Genomic DNA, 6,114 nt, shown 5'->3' with positions numbered 1-6,114 from the left:
ATCAATACGCTCTTCTTTGAATCCGCTCATACTACTCCATCCGTCACTGTTTATAGAGCGCGCTTCAGAAAAAGAGAAAATCTCTGGGACCAAGGTGACTAGCGATCGGCCTAAAAAATAGCATTGGTAGTTATAGCATGGCGTCTATTACTAGAGGAAATAACGCGTACACACATGCATGCAGTGCTTCCACCCCGGGTACACACATGCATGCACTTACTCCACTCCGTAGTACTACATCGAGAGAAAATTGCGGTTACCACGCCCTAATTAATTGAGCATTAAACCAAACGCGTCTAAAGTCTCTCTGGTGGTGGAAATGCATTGAGAGAAATGCATCATAATGAAGCGCGCCCTGTAAACTGTGATGGAGGGAGGAGTAGTATGAAGGTGCAAAACCAAGTACACGTATGGCCAGTCGGTCAACGCACCTCCTCTTGGCATATCACTGACATGTGGGACCGGAGTGTGAGCAAACCGATCTCAATTGACGGCAAAAATGGCCAACCTGCCGTTCCTTGAGAGAGATGAGGAGCGAGAACACACAGACGGGCTCGCACGGAGGCCAAGATATACTCGAGCATGGTTGATCGATATCATCATTACATGTTGGGCTGCCGTTTTCCGCCCTTCTCCAGAATAAATGTGTACTTTATCAGAGATTAAGAAAAATAAGAGTACAGAGGCTCCACCATGCGGTTCTAGTAGTAGTACTACTAAACCTTGCGCTTGGCTCTTCGCCTCTTCGTGAAGTCGAATAATGATGGTATTCCGCATGTTCGGTACTACAGTGTATGCCTCTGGCAATCTGACACCGAATGAACTGATGCATGTCCACCGCCTGGGCGAGGGTACGTTGCATTAGTCAAAAGGCGTAAGCGAGATTCACCTTGTCCTGCAAGCTTCTCCTCGTTCTGCGAGTTGACGGGACACACCAACAAGTAGTGCTAGTCCATACTCCCTCCTTTCCAGTTAATATGGCTTAATATTTTTTACGGGTAAATGAGAGAGCTTTATTCATATATAAGCATTCTTAGGACGATCAGCCAAGACACTGGTCACTATGAAGCGAGGTACCCCGCAAAAAAAGAAGTAGGAAGCGAGGTGTTTCATCAAGCCAGCTCTCGGCCACATTCAAAGTGCAGCAAGCACGGTTCGCACAAAGATGCGCCGCAAGGTTTGCTGACCTGTTTACATGCTGAATAACAAAAAAGAGGAAATATTACCGAGCGCTCCTATTTGTAATAGGATATGAGCCAGAATTAAGCGGAATTGTGGCGAGTGTTCCATGCAATCAACTTCCATTATCACATGCGAGAACCCTCGAAGAGAACCAAATGTGTTGAAGATTGCTTTATCACATTTTAAAGATATAATAAGAGTGCAGACGCTCCTCCATCCGGTTCCTAGTACTAGTATAGTAGTACATACCTCTATATACTATAGTAGTAGTACTAGTACTAGTAAACTTTGCGCTTGGCTGTTCGCCTCTTCGGGAAGTGCAACAATAATAGTACTACTAGTATAGCATATGCTTCTGGCAATCTGACACCGAATTAACTGTTGCACGTCCACCGCCTAAGTGAAGGACAACTTGCATTAGTCAAAAGTTTCTCCTTGTCCTGCGAGCCACCGCGCACAAGCTTCTCCCGTCCTGCAAGCTTCTCCTCGTTTGGCAAGTTGACGGGACACAGCAAAGTAATGCTAGTCCATACTGCCTCCTCTCCGGTTAATATGGCTTAATTTCAAATGAGATAAATACACTGTCTGTCACTGTATATTTGTAAAAATATGGTCAGTGGACTTCATAATATGCTCATTGCGCTCAATATATACATTTTCCAGTGTTTATACGGTCACTAGCTCACCCTGGCTGAGTATGTGTCTGCATGCACATGTAGGTTGAGCACTTGAGCGTGACCGTGTGTGTTCCGTCGTGTGCTCAGACATGCATGCATTAGGGCGTCGCGCACGTTTTTGCGTCCATGTGTACATGTGACTGTTGCATACACGTAGGGGGAGTACATGTAGGGGCCACTAAAGGAGCAGTCAAATCACACAGTAAGTTAGTCGGAAGAAGCAACCATCATTTCACTCTTCAATGACACGTACGCAATATAAAATGGTTGATATGGAGAGAAAAAGAAAACCACTATATATATACACTAGCAAGAGCCTAAGCTACAAGCCTGCTTGCTTGGGTTGCTCTCTTCACAAGCATAGAACGACGGTGGCCACACCGCTGGTCACATATCCGGCCTGATCCCGCAGCTGGGGGAAGGGAACAATGTTACTAAGATAAACAGAAGGATCTTTATATCCAACAGACACAAAATATCCATTCGACTGTTCGAAATTACTTTCACTGCTGATCTGATGTCGAGGTAATTGCTGCATCGCCACCAAAACCCACCATCTCTTAAGATAAAGTAGACCGAGCTAGCCCCTATATTAGCATATTACTAAGATAAACAGAAGGCACTGTAGAATCATTTAGGATGTGAGCTTGTCAATCTGAATGTGGAGGGACACCAGCTTAGCCCCGGCCATCAGCTTGGGCGGAACTGTGAAGAAGGTCAGCTCCTGCACGGCGACGTCGCCAGGATCCCTGTTGCTTGTCACCTCCATTTCCACCTTGACGGCGCCGGTCCTGCCTTTGGGCTCCCCCAGCGGGCCGTTCGCCCATAGCTTGGCCACGAAGTGCGGCAGTGGGGACGCCCCCGCTCTGATGCAGATGACAGACACGGCGATAGGCGCGCCGATGTCGAGCACGCCGCCGACCAAGAAAAACGCGCGGCCATCCTCCTCCACGAACAGCAAGAGCCGTGGCTCCGACAGTGGCACTTGCAGCTGGAGTGCCTTGCCGTACTGGATCCTGTGCACGAGCATGGGATGCACGGTGCTGATGTGGTGGGAGAGCACCGGCGGCGGGCCTTCGTAGCCACAGACGGGCACAGGGCATTTGCAGGGCGCGAGCGGACACACGCTCTGGTGATCAGAAAGCTTGTGGTAAGTGACGTAGAGCCCACATCCTTCGTGCGGGCACTCCACCCTCACCGAGGAGAGGACGGCGTCCACCGCCGTGTTCCGCACGTCGAAGCCACCGCCACGCTCGCACTTCTGGCACTGCCGCTGGTTCCCGGGGCGCTCGACGCGGCAGTCCGCGCAAGCCAGGTGCCCTCCCTTGCGCTGCACAAATCAATCGAACAACACATCAATCAAGAAACCTGCACCTTGCTCGATCAGCCAAACGGACGAGGTGTATTCGAACCTCATACACTGGAGGCTTCAAGGGGCGGAGGCACAAGGGGTAGTGGAGCAAGGTGAGGTCCATCGAGACCATAGAGAGCTCCATCGCTCGGGCCCTGTTCCGTCTGCATGATCTCGCCCTCCTCGTGCACAACCATCTCTCGCTTTATTAGGGCCGGGGCATTACAAAGCTTTACCGTCACATATTCATACTACTTCAAGGTGCATTAAATCAACACATGCAAGTATCAAAAGGAGAGTCACGGCATGCATGCATGCGTTGTAACTAATGCATCGGTAAACGCAAATTATTGAAATATATCGAGTGCAATGCTTTGATGTGTTGCGTCAACTCGTACAAGACCGAGAAGTTTGATTAGTACAACGCCCTCTCGCCTTAACCGCACCTGCCTTTGGCTGCATGACAGGTGGGCCACCGACCTGTTGGGCCCACCTATCATGGACGCAAAGGAAGGAGCAGTAAGTCAATGAAGCTGTGTCCCTCCCTTGCCCATGAGCGTGGTGGCTGGCAGGACTAGGAGAAGCTTTCGTTTGCTACATGCTCTCCCTCCCGTACGCGGTGGACATGCAGCAATTCAATCGGTGTCAGATGGCACTTCCTCGAGGCAGATCCCTCCTCACTTCCTCGAAGCTTCTTGTCCTCTCCCTCCCTCCCTCTTGCACTGCCCATGAAGGCGCCTCGCCGTATCCGCGCTCCATCTAACCCTGCTATCCAAACACCTTTTTGGTTAGAGTTAGTTCAAGGTTAGTTCAGGGTTAGAATCTAACTCTAACCTCTAACTGAGTTAGAGTATCCAAACAGGGCCATTGTTCGACTTCCCGAAGAGGCGAAGAGCCAAGCCCGGACGCTCGTGTGGCAGTTTCATGTGTAGAGTAGTCTAGGATAGCGTGTACCGTGCATGTAAGCTTAAAATCATTGGGGTCGGCTCCATGCTATATTTTTTGGTTAAAATAATCTTCTGGCCCTACCTGTCATCCTGCTGATTCTAGTTTGCACGCTCATCTGGTCAAGACATGAATATATATTTTAATTTGTGGTGGGGTAAATGTTAGAGGTTGCAGCAAATGGAGTATTGTACACTGCGGGTCTTTCAGCCAAGTTTAGAGGCAACCATGTGGGGCCAGTGCTATGATGTGTCGCGTCAACTCGTACAATGAGGAGAAGCTTGATTTTATTACTACACGCCTTCTCCCTCGCCCATGCGCGCGGTGGCAGGTTTTTGCCTATCCCTCCCGCTCGCGGTGGACGGACATGCAGCAGTGGATTCGAACATGCAGCAGTGGATTCGATACTGTAGAAGTAGTAGTACTAACATCATTGTTCATCTTCTCGAAGAGGCGAAGTGCCAAGTGCAACCCGAACGTGGCAGTTGTGAACCTTGGAGCACGCATATAGCCAGGCTCTTGCATGAGACAAAATTGCTATGTGAGCCCACTATTGTAGTACTACTTGCTAGTATAGCCCTGTAAACCAGAAAGGAGTATTTTCCTTTCTAGAGATTTCAACAAGTGACTAGACTACACCGAGACGGAGTACATATGGAGGAAAATGAGTGAATCTACACCGTAAATAAATACGTAGTTCTCTCGCTTTCCTCTCGGCCTTGGTCGCGGTGCACAATATTGAGTATACTAGTACTATCATCTTGAAATTTATGAAGTCACCATAGGCACCTCGTCATCGACGGGAACGTCTCTTGACACGCGATAGACGCGAGCAACAGTCGCCTCCATAGGTGCTTGAATGCCAAGGAGGGATAGGGTAGCGGATCCCGAGATGTTGAACGGTCAATGATGCATCCTCAAATTACTCTACATGCAGAGGGAATTAATTGGAGAAGCAGAATAGGGCCAGCACAATGTGAATGCAACAGAGTTTGGATTCTCATATAAAGGCGCCCCACGACTCCAATCCATCTACTCCTTAATCTTTGCGCAACACTGCTCACTCCAATCCAAGACCAAGTGACCAGGAGCCAGAAGCACCTATGGAGGCGATGGTCACGAGCGGCAGTCGGCTGTGCCAAATCATCCAAGGCACCGGCTTCGCCTCTCGCATGGACGACATGATGGTCAACTCCATCCGCAAGTTCCGCGCCGTCAAGAAGCGTGTAGCGAAAGCTCCTACTAGTCCTGCCAGCCACCACGCTCATGCGCGAGGGAGGGACGCAACTTCATTGACTTACTGCTCCTGCCTTTGCGTCTATGGCAGGTGGGCCCAACAGGTGGTTGGCCCACCTGTCATGCAGCCAAAGGCAGGTGCAGTTAAGGCATCGGAGCTCAGTCCGTGAGGGAGAGGGCGTTGTAGTAATCAAACTTCTCGGTCTTGTACGAGTTGACGCGACACATCAAAGCACTGCACTCAATATAAGTCTTTTTACACATTTCAAATGGACTACTACATACGGATGTATGTAGACATATTTTGCTTCGTATGTAGTCACTTGTTGCAATCTCTAAAAAGACTTATATTCGGAAACGGAGGGAGTACAACGCATGCATGCATGTCGTGACTTCCCTTTTGATACTTGCATGTGTTGATTTGATGCACCTTGCCAAATTTTGACTATAAATTTAACTAACCAAATTTTCATGCATGTCACAAAAAATTACGGGGCTGTTTGGATTGTGACTATGTTTGTCTTATGTTGCCACATTATTTTTCCCACGCTTGCCACACTTGCCTAACTTGAGTTTCTCAAATTGTTAGACACACTTTGGCTTGCCTAAGGGAATCTTGCCAAACTTTTTGTGTCTATGACATGTGGGGTTCACTGCTAATAAAAAAAATTCTTGTCTTAGGTGTGGCTAATAAAAAAGACTTATATTTAGGAACGGATGGAG

At 48.7% G+C, this 6,114-nt stretch overlaps 1 pseudogene; it reads right to left on the bottom strand.

Moving 5' to 3' along the window:
• Positions 1-2,493: 2,493 nt before the first annotated feature.
• On the bottom strand, positions 2,494-4,078 carry LOC123167283 (uncharacterized; annotated as a pseudogene).
• Between the last annotated feature and the right edge of the window lie 2,036 nt (positions 4,079-6,114).

Source organism: Triticum aestivum, chromosome 1D (assembly GCF_018294505.1).
Source record: "Triticum aestivum cultivar Chinese Spring chromosome 1D, IWGSC CS RefSeq v2.1, whole genome shotgun sequence".
NCBI lineage: Eukaryota > Viridiplantae > Streptophyta > Magnoliopsida > Poales > Poaceae > Triticum > Triticum aestivum.
The sequence above is the reverse complement of the archived record's forward strand: the minus strand, read 5'-3'. Positions and strand labels throughout refer to the sequence as shown.